Source organism: Schistocerca nitens, chromosome 8 (genome assembly GCF_023898315.1).
Source record: "Schistocerca nitens isolate TAMUIC-IGC-003100 chromosome 8, iqSchNite1.1, whole genome shotgun sequence".
NCBI lineage: Eukaryota > Metazoa > Arthropoda > Insecta > Orthoptera > Acrididae > Schistocerca > Schistocerca nitens.
The window spans coordinates 443,512,315-443,526,319 of NC_064621.1; the positions used below are offsets into that span (position 1 = coordinate 443,512,315).

At 40.6% G+C, this 14,005-nt stretch overlaps 1 protein-coding gene across 1 annotated transcript in view; it reads left to right on the forward strand.

The window, feature by feature from the left end:
- The window catches only part of LOC126199604 (protein inscuteable homolog), a 105,421-nt gene that overhangs the window by 50,482 nt on the left and 40,934 nt on the right, over positions 1-14,005 (forward strand). The gene's annotated exons all lie outside the window — the stretch shown is intronic.

The window sequence follows — 14,005 nt, forward strand, 5'->3', positions numbered from 1 at the left end:
ATTGAAGTAATCATCCACTAGGTTGAAGATATTTGTTTGGCACAACACTATGTCCTGCTGGGTGAAGAAGCCCGTAACTGCCTGGTGCACATCTTCATCCAACAGGAATCGTTGACCCTCCGAGGCCTTCTGCATGGGGAGAGGTCAGAGTTATAGAGCAGGTGCTGAGTGTTTCCCACTTGCCCATAATGAATGAGGCTGGCGTCTCAGGTCAGTGGATATCTTCTTTTAAGTACCTCTTAGAGCTATCAGCTGGCTTACCAGGTTGTAATATATGGATTGTCTTAGAGCATTTAAATTCTTGCTGGTTTGTATAATGTCTGTGAAAAAATGAGCAATCCACACTTGTGCATTTGCTACAGTTTTTTAGGAACTCAGGTTGGACATTTTCAAAACCTGGAGCTTCTTATGGCTTAAAGAGCTGTTGAGATTTCTTTACAAGTGAAGAGGTGGTATTGTGTGGTTTGTGTGGCTTTGGCTTTGAAGTTTCTGAGTTCTTGGAGTTCTTGTTTAATCTTGATAGTATGTGCTTTTTCTTTCAGTGCTCTGGATGTTTCACTAGATGTGGAACAATGGCATTTGTATTAAGTGTTGTTTTAGTCCTTTGTGTGGGGACCTGCTTCTTTGTTTCCTTAATAAGGTCCACAGTTGTCTCTCGACATCTGAAAATTCAGACTTTCTACTGTCTTCAACCACTTTTGCAACCTCACCATGTCTAGACTGTTCGGTAATTCTTTTGTTATTACCTGATCATCATTTTCAAGGAAGTTCTGCTATGACTCTTCACTGTTACGTATTGCTTTCAGTAGTCACTTGGTATACATTTCATGAAGTAAACAGTATATATGATGTTTTATCAATACACAGAGGCAACATTAAATTATTTGGTTATAAACCATACAAAAAGCTTTGTTGAGTAAACCAAACTAAGTCTGTGTGTAAAAAATGAACAGTGATCAGTATCTGTTAAGCCAGCTGGAAAAAAAAATTAGTTTCTAGCCAAACTGTAAAAATTTTGCACTATGGAACAATTTATCCATTTCTTAATTATGACATTGAACTGTGAGACTGAGAGACAGACATACACGTGAATGGAATGAATATTGATATTGCAGAGAAGAGCAATTAGGTTATTGCAGGGACTAAGGTGCTGTCATGACTCATTTGTCAAACATAGAAATGTGGTAATATATTCCTTTTATTTGTATAAACTTTTAATTGTCATGCATAGTCAAAACAAAGTTAATGTACAGCGATATATGTAATTATGACACCAAAAGTCAAGGTAACTACATCAGACAGTGGACAAAAATTAAAAATAACAGGCCATAATCTACATATCAACGAGATGGCAGCAGGAAGGGCGTCCAGCCACCCCTAAAATTAACCTTGCCAAATCTGTTCTAACCGCGCCGACCCTGCTGTTGCTGCAGGACTATGGCATAAGCGAAAGAAAGAAAGAAAGAAATCTACATATCAATGAGCAGATATGGTTCAACAAGCTGCCACATACTGTGAAAACTAGTGAAGTAAAGTTGTTTCAAAGGAAGATAATGCTTGCTTAATAAATGATTCATTCAGTGAATAATTCTGAACAACAGGACCACTGTTGCAACCTGAAAATATATTTAAAATATTAAGATGAATACCAAACTACATGTAAGTGTTATTCATATTTCATACTGTAATAGTATTACTTTTCCCTAAGTATCACTTCTGCAAAAGTCATCAACTTGGCTTAAAAAAAAAGGGGGGGGGGGGCAGCCTCTGCATGTCATCCCTCCTGAAACCTGGACGCAATTCCTTTTATTCTTTGTTGATTCTCATGAGAAAAAGAAAGAAAAAAAGATTATATGTGAGTCTACTAAATAACATTTAGCATTGTTGAGTGTGACCAGAAATTCTATGATATTAGCAATCACTTTATTACTCTGGGTTGTTTGGTTGTCTTGTCTAGTTGTTGATGGAATGGAAAGTATGCTATTCCTGTGCTAAAGCGGCAGATTTTACACTCTTGTGCAGTAAAGGTGGATGTGAACCCTTATAGAACAGTGCTGAAAAATATTACCGCAATCTATTTTGTATCACTTCCTGCTAGAGCCCTTTTCAAGCTGCAGAAAATAACAGGTCCAACTTATCTGGAGCACTGAGTCCATTGTCATTTCGCAGAATGCTCCCCTGCACAATGTAAACTTAATTGTAGTGTACACCAGGTCAACATTTGCCCACAATTCCCACAAGGCCAACCATTTTTCTTGCATTGCAAATTGGTCATAATGCTACAAATTTACCTTGACTAGAAAACAATATGTCAACCTAGGAAAATGAGGGTGTCCCAGTTCAACATTAATCTGTTAGTCAATTCTACTGACCAGTCAGAAATTGATCTTGAGAGATTTCCTGCATTCAACTACTTACATGCTTGGCCTGATTTACACTCTCCACAAACAACACAGAAAATTTAACTTCCAAAACTTATGAGTATTCGTTCAACTTTATACAGTTACCATTGAAATACAAAGAGATGAAAATAGTGCAATATAACTGGTGACACAGACACATTTGAAATATAGTAAGTAAACAATGTTATGGATGGCATCAAAGTTGAACAAACGTTTATTTTCTGTTTCTTCACTTTGAAGAGTACTCAGTCGAATTTTTGCCTTTAACTTTTGTTGATATTTTTTATCTCATCTGTATGTTGTTACATAGTTATATAATTGGCAGTGACATGTGGGTGCTAGGTTCATAGTAGAGCTCTTACATTTTTCCGTTCATACAGCAACATAAGGCCAAAGATGGAGCTTTTATTAAGAATTAAAAACCAGAATACAGACTCAGGGTAACAAGCAAGCAGAGATCACTTGTCTCTTATACCAATATACTCAGAAATATCCTGGGACAACTCCTGAAATTTTTTCAGCTGAGTTTGGGTTCACACTGTGGAAAGCCTTGTATAGTGCAGTCTCAAGTGTCCATCAAATGTTCAAGGAACAGTGGAACTGTATTGACTGTAGAGCCATTTTTCAAGGAGCCAGAAAAAAGCTGTGCAATTTATGAGCTTAATACAGCCAGTTCAGTTATATGAAGGAAAGTTGCTGCTCACCATATAGTTGAGATGCTGAGTCGCAGGTAGGCACAACAAAGAGCCTGTTCTAAACAAAGCTTTCAGCCTGTAAGGCCTTCGTGGAAAAATAGACCACACTCTCTCTCTCTCTCTCTCTCTCTCTCTCTCTCTCTCTCTCTCTCTCTCGACTGCAGTCTAAGGCAACTGTAGTCACACTCACTGTTGCCTTAGACTGTAGTGTGTGTGAGCTTTTTTCGTGCACACGTGTGTGTGTGTGTGTGTGTGTGTGTGGGGGGGGGGGTCTATTTTTAATGAAGGCTGGGGGTGAGCTTTATTTGGAACAGTCCTCATTGTTTAATGTTTGTGATAGACAGGTATTGACTTTACCTATCTATAGACAGCCATAGTGTAACGGAGTTATGTTAGATACATTCATAACTTGAAATATTGGATAAAAGCAACAGCTGAGTAGCACAAGAGCAGCAGCAGTGGCTTTTATTTCTTTTTTCCCCACGTCTCCAAAGTAACTGTTTACTCTTAATATATATAACAGTAGTAGTTCCCATAATCATTGGTATAAGTAGATTAACACTAGTTCTACTTTGTTGTTAGCATATTTTAGCACTGTTCATAATTTGTTGTTAATATACTTTACGGTAATAACCTGCTGTGCTCCTTGTCATTTTTAACGTAAAACTTGCCACATAACACGTTCCTGAAGGCTACTTGTCATGATGGGATTTACAGAACATAATAGCTGAATATTGTTGTAACTTGGACACACAACACAACCAAGAATGTTAGTTCAACTTTATTAGGCTGTGGCATGTATGCCATCCACTATAACATACACTGAACACAATAAGATAAGGCAAATGCATGAAAGCAGTAATAACATGATAACTGAGTGAGAGCATAGTGCAGCCGGGTTTAAATAGGCACTCGCTCATGGTGGGCTCTATCGCAAGTTCACAGTATTGTTCTCTCATGACACACTCTGACGGATGACAACACATTGCTAATGCACATAGCTTTCAAGTGTGTACGCATTACTTTATTCCTCTTTTCTTGGGGAACAACTCAGATTTGCGAGATGTACATGATGTCTTTCTCTGTGTGGATCTGACTGAGGTGTCGTGCTGATTTGGTGCATATGGTCGTAAGTACTTGGGGCACAGGCAGCATCGCAGTCCGCCTTCTCATGTCAACCCATAAAGTAGGATGAGTGATGTTGGAACGAGCTCCATGTCCACATCAGGCCCACAGCCTGATAGTGGTGGTGTCCCCATGCAGTTGGAGGCTGAAGTGGAGGAAACAGCTCCAGTATGGACAGAAGCTGCATTGGTACTGCTAGCGGTGTTGAAAAAGCTGTGCCATGTGACAATGGGTCCCCTCGTATGTCATGACAGGGACCCATCCGCATCAGGTGATCCGTCAAGCAACATAGACTGCTGTGGCAATGTCAGTCTTCCAGCCAGGGTTGTCTGGTCATCTACATGCAGGCAAAACTGATGATAATGATGTGCACATAGGCCCTCCTCTGTATGGACATCGTGATGGTGACCACGGCATCTGGAGGTGACAGCGGGAATCCATTTTTGGTGACGACCAAACCCGCATGCCCAGACAGCCATCCCTGGGCGGAAACGTGTCAACACCTGCACAGATTGGCATCCATAGCTGGGTCACAGGGGATGCAGGAGTGTCCGGTGTTGACGCTCGTGGAGCATTGCGACAGGGCTGTTGTTGTCGAATGGCATGAACTGATAGGATGACAGAAATTGATCCAAGACAATGTTGGATGGGGACCAAGTCATGTGCTCCTTCATTTTCATGTTGAATGTTCTAACCTTTCAGCCTCACTATCGGACTGCAAATGGGAGGACAGGGTGGAAATGTGGCAAATCCCACAGGTGTTGCAGAAGGTGGCAGACCCCTGCAACAGAAACTGAGGGCCGTTATCAGAGACCAGTGTTGCCGGAAATCCTTCACTGGAAAAACTTTTCCAACAGGGCTGCTACGGTGGCAGAGGCTGAAGTTGACAGGCAACAAACAATGTATGGAAGCTGAGCGAATGCTTAAATTACTATTAGCCAGTATGCATTAATGGAAGGGCTGGTGAAATTGATGTAGAGATGGTCTCAGGCCTGCGAAGACCGCAGCCATGGAGATAACATTGCCTGCAGAGCAGCTTGCTGGGCAGTGCATTGAGAACATGCCATAACCAAACAAGTGACGTTGCCATCCAAACCAGGTGGGCTAATACCTTGATGCTTGACATCGCCCAGTTATCAGACTACAGCAGTTGCAAGAGCTCCAAATGGAGAGGCAAGGGAATCGCAGCATGAGAAGCTAAATAGTCTGTATCAAGGAGTAGCACACCATCAATGACACGGAAACATTGCCGAAACACATAGTGGTTATGGAGGGGGTCGAATACCCACGATGGGGGTACCTCAGACCAGCCATGTTGTATGAAATGTATTGTTTCTGTAAATCAGATTGGTAGCGCTAGCCTGTGCAACCCAAGTCCTGGCGATTGGAAAGCCATTGACAGTTTGTTGAGCTCATTCATGAATGTGGAAACAGAGTAACTTCTCCTGATCAAAAACTGGGTCTGGACCGACTGGAACATGGGAGAATGCATCAGCAATTGCATGTTTAGCTGTGGGGAAGAAGTGAATCTCGTAGATGTACCAAGAGAGGAACAGCACCCAATGTTGAAGGCAATGCTTTGCTTTTTCTGGCAATGATGTTGAGGGATTTGACACCATAAAGGAAAACATTAAACTTCTTTAAGGTGTAAACAATGGCGAGGGCCTCTTTCTCTATTTTTGAATATCTAGTTTGAGCCAAATTAAAAGTCTTCGACATGTATGCAGTAGGCTGCTTGGAGCCATCAGAATATTTATAAGCTAACACCACACACAGCCCATGCTGGGAAGCATCTGCTGCTATCACTAAATGTTGACCTGGTTGGTAGGTTATGAGGCAAGGTGGAGATTTTAACATCGACTTCAGTTTGGAAAATGCCGTTTCACACACCTGCAACATGCAGAAAGACGCCCACTTATGGAGCAAGGCATGGAAAGGTTGTACAACCGGTGCCGCCCCAGGCAAAAACTAATGATAATAAGTAGAGACTGGATTGCATGCCTCATAAAAATCTTAAACTATGCATGCAAATATGCATGAAAAGTGTCGAAATATGCAATATCAAATAATAATAAAAAAAATGGTTGTTACTGCATGCATTATATCTCAAAGTCGAACCTATGGACATCAATTATGAGGAAGAGCACCAGCCGCGTGTAAAATCGGTATATTTAGAATGCTGATATCTTTTTCTGAATATTTTTTGGTAGAGGTTAGGAAGGGGGCCTTTCTGGGATTATTTTCTAAAAATTTGCAAAATGGGGGCGCATTCCGTGTTTCAAGAATTGTTCCTTCTTTGCTATTGTCGGTAACAATCGGATACGATGTGAGTGAGTCGCAGCAAAACAATCAATATGTACAGGACCAACTTCGACATACACCTCACAGCATTAACTTCTAATTAATACTTTTGTACCAAAGCATCATTTACAGTTTATTTTACATTTTTTCTACTATTGTAAACACAAGCGACAAAGTACCGTTCCAAATGTTCAGTAGGAAGATTGTGTCTTCAATCACTCAAAACATTTTTATAAGCAAAAAACGGACCTTTCTACATCAACTGAGGTAACTGGGCAGTATGTTATGTTGGCACTTATTCTTAATAAAACTATCAATTTGGCACAAAGGTTCAAAGCCTGGGTTATTGTTTAAAACGTTTTCAAACTTTTCTTTAAGTTTTCTTGGAAATAGCTCCGGCAATGAAGAGTTCATTAGAATAATTTTATTCATTAACTGAATAGGAGCAGATGTGGACTCTGACCACAATCTATTGGTTATGAACTGTAGATTAAAACTGAAGAAACTGCAAAAAGGTGGGAATTTAAGGAGATGGGACCTGGATAAACTAAAAGAACCAGAGGTTGTACAGAAGTTCAGGGAGAGCACAAGGGGACAATTGACAGGAATGGGGGAAGGAAATACAGTAGAAGAAGAATGGGTAGCTTTGAGGGATGAAATAGTGAAGGCAGCAGAGGATCAAATAGGTAAAAAGATGAGGGCTAGTAAAAACCCTTGGGTAACAGAGGAAATATTGAATTTAATTGATGAAAGGAGAAAATATAAAAATGCAGTAAATGAAGCAGGCAAAAAGGAATACAAACGTCTCAAAAATGAGATCGACAGGAAGTGCAAAATGGCTAAGCAGGGATGGCTAGAGGACAAATGTAAGGATGTAGAGGTTTATCTCACAAGGGGTAAGATAGATACTGCCTACAGGAACATTAGAGAGACCTTTGGAGAAAAGAGAAGCACTTGCATGAATATCAAGAGCTCAGGTGGAAACCCAGTTCTAAGCAAAGAACGGAAAGCAGAAAGGTGGAAGGAGTATATAGAGGGTCTATACAGGGGTGATGTTCTTGAGGACAATATTATGGAAATGGAAGAGGAGGTAGATGAAGATGAAATGGGAGATATGATACTGCATGAAGAGTTTGACAGAGCACTGAACGACCTGAGTCGAAATATAGTCCCGGGAGTAGACAACATTCCATTAAAACTACTGACGGCTTTGGGAGAGCCAGTCCTGACAAAACTCTACTATCTGGTGAGCAAGATGTATGAGACAGGTGAAATTCCCTCAGACTTCAAGAAGAATATAATAATTCCAATCCCAAAGAAAGCAGGTGTTGACAGATGTGAAAATTACCGAACTATTAGTTTAATAAGTCACAGCTGCAAAATACTAATGCGAATTCTTTACAGACGAATGGAAAAACTGGTAGAAGCCGACCTCGGGGAAGATCAGTTTGGATTCCATAGAAATGTTGGAAACGTGAGGCGATACTGACCCTACGACTTATCTTAGAAGAAAGATTAAGGAAAGGCAAACCTAAGTTTCTAGCATTTGTAGACTTAGAGAAAGCTTTTGACAATGTTGACTGGAATACTCTCTTTCAAATTCTGAAGGTGGCAGGGGTAAAATACAGGAAGCGAAAGGCTATTTACAATTTGTACAGAAAGCGGATAGCAGATGGCAGTTATAAGAGTCGAGGGAATGAAAGGGAAGCAGTGGTTGGGAAGGGAGTGATACAGGGTTTTAGCCTATCCTGATGTTATTCATTCTGTATATTGAGCAAGCAGTAAAGGAAACAAAAGAAAAATTCGGAGTAGGAATTGAAATCCATGGAGAAGAAAATAAAACTTTGAGGTTCACCGATGACATTGTAATTCTGTCAGAGACAGCAAGGGACCTGGTAGAGCAGTTGAACGGAATGGACAGTGTCTTGAAAGGAGGGTATAAGATGAACAACAACAAAAGCAAAACGAGGATAATGGTATGTAGTCGAATTAAGTCGGGTGATGCTGAGGGAATTAGATTAGAAAATGAGACACTTAAAGTAGTAAAGGAGTTTTGCTATTTGGGGAGAAAAATAACTGATGAAGGTCGAAGTAGAGAGGATATAAAATGTAGACTGGCAATGGCAAGGAAAGCATTTCTGAAGAAGAAAAATTTGTTAACATAGAGTATAGATTTAAATGTGAGGAAGTCGTTTCTGAAAGTATTTGTATGGAGTGTAGCCATGTATGGAAGTGAAACGTGGACGATAAATAGTTTAGATAAGAAGAGAATAGAAGCTTTCGAAATGTGGTGCTACAGATGAACGCTGAAGATTAGATGGGTAGATCACATAACTAATGAGGAGGTATTGAATAGAATTGGGGAGAAGAGGAGTTTGTGACACAACTTGACAAGAAGAAGGGATCGGTTGGTAGGACATCTTCTGAGGCATCAAGGGATCACCAATTTAGTATTAGAGGGCAGCGTGGAGGGTAAAAATCGTAGAGGGAGACCAAGAGATGAATACACTAAGCAGATTCAGAAGGATGTAGGTTGCAGTAGGTACTGGGAGATGAAGAAGCTTGCACAGGATAGAGTAGCATGGAGAGCTGCATCAAACCAGTCTCAGGACTGAAGACAACCACCACCACCACCACAACAACAACAACAACAACAACAACAACAACTGAATAAGCTCATTCAACACCAAACCTTGAGTTTGAAGCCTTTTAATACTTGCAGGTACACGGGAAAAGTGAGTGCTAATCACAGCAATGTCATTGCTTCCTTGCACTGTCAAACTGCCAAAGCCTCTGCACTACTGAAGTTGTTTAACATCTCCAATGACCATGAAATGTTCATTGTAGAACAACACAGCATCGACCCACATACCCCAATGAGTTATCACTGGTTCAGGAGGTAAAGGCACGTTTGGTAGTTTTTCTTTGTAGGTCTTGATGCGAACAGGAGCCTTTAGAAACACTTTCTTTGTGGGTGAAATCAGTTTATTCAAATTCACAAATGTGGAATGAGCTCCTTCAGCTAGGCGATTTACTCTATGAGCAAAACACATTACATGAATGAAATTGGGATAAAATACTTGGAGGGCTTTTCCTGCTTTGATCGTATAGGGAGCAGCATCTGAAATAAACACAAACAGCCTTTCATCTGCAGAAGATTCTGGAAATATTTTTCTAATACACTCATTCACAAATCTGATGTTGGTAGAATGATTTATTTTTTCAAGTTCTTTGTAGGCCGCTGAATAGGAAGACGTGGGCTCTTCTTTTAAAGCACCAACAATAAAATTTGCAATGTAATGGCCACAAGTATCTGTAGTTTCGTCAGCTGAAATCCGGATAATGCTGTCCTTGAGTTCATTGCATATTTCTTCCAGAACATTTACAAAAACTGTCAGTATGTTATTTTTACGCAATGTTGATTCATCTGGTACATTCTGATTTAAACAATATTTGCACAGGAAACCTTTGAGGATAGAATTTGTAAGTTTGTGAAGAGGAATATTGCTTGCAATGAATGCTTCACATAGGTCCATGTTAAACTGACTTTTTTGGTTACTTGTGGACAAATCCCTGCTACTGCAACTTGCTGTTGTCTGAAGTTGTTGTCGTGGTACTTTCTTCTGCATTCCTGCAATATGAAGACTTGTCTTGTCTTGCTGGTCTATTTGAAACTTATTTTTGCACGGAATGTTTTCCTCGCAAACTCAATAATATAAAACAGTTCCATCATATGTAAGTGTTCCAGGATGGTCAGCTATCCACGAAATGACATTTTCTTTTTTGGGCGGCATGGCGCAGAACGTGTTACACGCTACACATTGGAAACACGTTTGACTGTGTAGAAGTAGATAGAAAGCTAAACTGAAGCAATGGACGTGCAACTAAAAGCTTGTGTAGTTTAATTTAATTGTTGCCAATGCATACGGTATGACAGTGGAGGGGCCCGGGGACAGGTGCGCAGGAGCATTGACTCACTCTGCCTGCTCCTGTTCCTCTTTTGTAATGATTCTGCTAGGCAGTGGTCTCTTGGTTAGCAATTGCATGCAATTCTAGGTCGTGGTCAATCTTTGAGACATCAAAACTAGATTGAGCTAGAAACTGCCCATCATAATTTTTAAAATATTGTAAACATAGAGTGAAAATATGCATCGTCACTAGTTTTTAGCTAAGATATGCAATAACTGGTGAAAAGGAGCCAAATATGCAAAAGTATATTCAACATGCAAATGCATATAATTTGGTCTCTAATAATAAGCAAACTTATCTAGAAAAAACCTGGAGCTCCTTGACTAATGTAGGATACGGAAGAGCCATAATGGCAGAGACATTCTGTTGAAGGGGTTTGTTGCCAGCACTAGATACCTCACACTCAAGATAAACAATAGAAGGCTGAAAGAAGCGGCACTTTTCCAAATTGCGTTTTAACCCAGCAGCCTGTAACACCCAAAAAGAGCATATATAAGTTCCCGAGATGTTCAGCAGTGGTGCAGCTGGAGGCCACAATGTCATCAAGATAGTTGGCACAGCCAGGCACAGACCAGGTGAGTTGTTTGAGAAACTATTGAAAAATGCCAGGGCACTGGCCACACCAAATGGTAACCAGAAGCATTGATACAAGCCAAAAGGCATGCTAATGACCAAGAGCTATTGAGAGCCCATATCAACGGGAAGCTGCAAATATGCATGAGAGTGGTCGTTCTTGGAAAAATACTGACCACCAGTGAGCTTAGCAAAAAGTTCATCAGGGTGCAGCAAGGGATATGTGTAAATGAAAGACTGAGCATTGACAGAAACTCTGAAATTGCTGCAAATGTGTAACCATCCTGATGGCTTCTTAACAATGACTAAGGGGACAGGCTATTTGCTGGATACATTCGGTTGGACAACCCTGGAGGCAGTGAGGCAATTGATCTCCACCCTGACTCGGTCACGGAGTGCCATTGGAGCTTGGTGAGCCTGAAAGAAATTGAGTCTGGCCAAAAGTTTCATGGTAATTTGGGCTTTGAAATTATTGGTACTATCCAAACTCACAGAAAACAGGGCAGAAAATTCAGAGCATAAAGAGATGAGTTGTGTTTAAGACACTTGATCAGAGAGTTCATTGGAAATAGTTAACCGGAAAAGATTAAAGGCATCCAAACCAAACAAATTTTCAGTGTGTGCAGTGTTCACCACCAGAAAAGGCAGTTGATGAACCACAGATTTGTGCGTGACTGGGGCCAAGAAACTACAAAAAATCAGAATGCTTCATTTATTGTAGATGACTAATGTACGTGACACTGTTGCTGAAGGAGGAGAACCCAAGTCCATGTATGTTTGCTGGTTGAGTAATGACACGGCAGCACCAGTGTCACCTTGCATGTGTAAAACCTTCTGATAAACCTTGACATCAATAAAAAGCTTATTGGATGCAACAGAGATTGCTGATACACAATTGACATTCATGTTAGCATCCGCCATAGGCTGTTTGAATTTTGCATTACAAACAGGAGCACTTTCGTTGCACTGGTGGCAAACGGCCCACTGCATAGGACTATCTGACCTATCAAGAGTGACAAAACACAACAGACAAGAGGGAAGCGTCGAACTCTTGGGTTGTTATTCATTACTGGGCTTGTGCTGGCACTGCAGCTGTGGCTGCCTTACTGAGGTAGGCCAGCTGCTGTGATGTTTTGCTTGCGCACAGACTGCTGCCACCGTATCATTCCCCTGCAAACCATCCAGAAAACGGTGGGGGAAGTGGGTTGAACTTCTACATCATCACACCACAATTCAATTTGAGTATCCACAGCCCTAAAACTCAAATGATTGTGCAATAGTCATAATGTTAGAGAGGGTGGGGTTTTCACATTGAAGGGCTCGCTCACAAACCTCGTGATCAGTGGCCATCCGAATGATTGCACCACAAACTATTTGGTTGGCATACGACTCCTTATGTACATCATTTCTTGCGAGACCAATAGGACTCAACTCGAGCAGCAATGACGTGCGTCTGTTTACAGTAGTATTTCGAAAGGAGGTCACACATGTTCTCAAAAGGGAGTGAAGACAGATCCTGTGTGGCGGCCACTTGGCAAAGGAGTTGATACGTGCAAGGTGAAACCAAGACAAAAATAGAAAGCACGGCATAAGTTAACATCAGTAAAACCAAATGCATGAAAATGCTACCACAACCATTTTTCATAGGCTTCCCATTCTTCAACAGACTCATTATAAGCTGAAAACAGCCAGAGATAAACGACCATGGTAGCAGCAGGTGACATAGGTTGAGACAGGTTCCAAACTGGCCAAAACGGAGGCAAGTGTTCGTAATACCTGGATTTGATTGCGCTGTGCTGTGGCAAACGCATCCTGCTGTTGACTGAGGTGCTGCAACATCTCAGTAAGAACTCCTTGCTGATCAACCAGCTGGCATAAAAACTAATCAGCAGCACCGTCAAACATTGTAGACACAACAGAGGACCAACCAGAGACTTAAAACCTTAAAACCACACAGAGAACAATCCCACACTTGTCGTCACGTATGTTAAAACTTGGACACACAACACAACGAAGAATGTTAGTACAACTTTATTAGACTGTGGCATGTACAGCAATAGCCATAATGTACACTGAACACAATAAGATAAGGCAAATGTGTGCAAGCAGTAGTGTGGCAGGGTTTAAGTAGGCAATCATCTGTGGCAGGCTCTGTCGGAAGTTCACAATATTGCTCTTTTGCAGTGCACTCTCACAGATGACAACACACTGCTAATGCATGCAACTTTCAAGTGTGTTTGCATTATTTCAAATGCAGGTGCAATATTCTTCAAAATTCTGCAGTTTTGTCACCCTTCTGCTTTATATTTATAATGAGGAGCTTTGCAAATGAATTTTACTTTTCACATTCTAATAATGCATAAAATTGTGAAAAGCTCCAGATTTTTTTAGCGATGTTTTGCATTGATTTACATTTAAAGAAAATTCGTTTCAGTGCATGCTCCGATACAAAGTGATGTTCAAGTTGGGTTAAACTCCAAGGCTGTGACTAAGCCATTCTGTGAATGCTTGGGAGAGTGGTGCTGACAGATATAAATTCTGAGTGATCCATAAGCATGAACTGTGTGTAAAAGTTAAATATCCACTGTTGAAGCCATATTGATTCTCAGTGTTACTCTTTTGAAGTCATTGACGTACAAATCATTGTCAATGTTGTTCCTCCATGGAGAGTTGTGCACCTGATTCCATCCTGCACATTTCACAAACTAAAATAATGAACTTATTTTTAATATTACTGAAGTTTGATGACAGCATTAAAAATTGCTGCACCTGTGTATAGAGCACAAAGTTTTGACACATGGCAATGTAAACATAAATTATAACTTGTGAAAACCCTCCCTGTTAGAGACTATAAAATTGACTTAGATTTACTTCTATATTGGTGAACACCATAACTGCAATAATATTTTACAGAAGAGGAAAAATTTACTCCTAAATTTT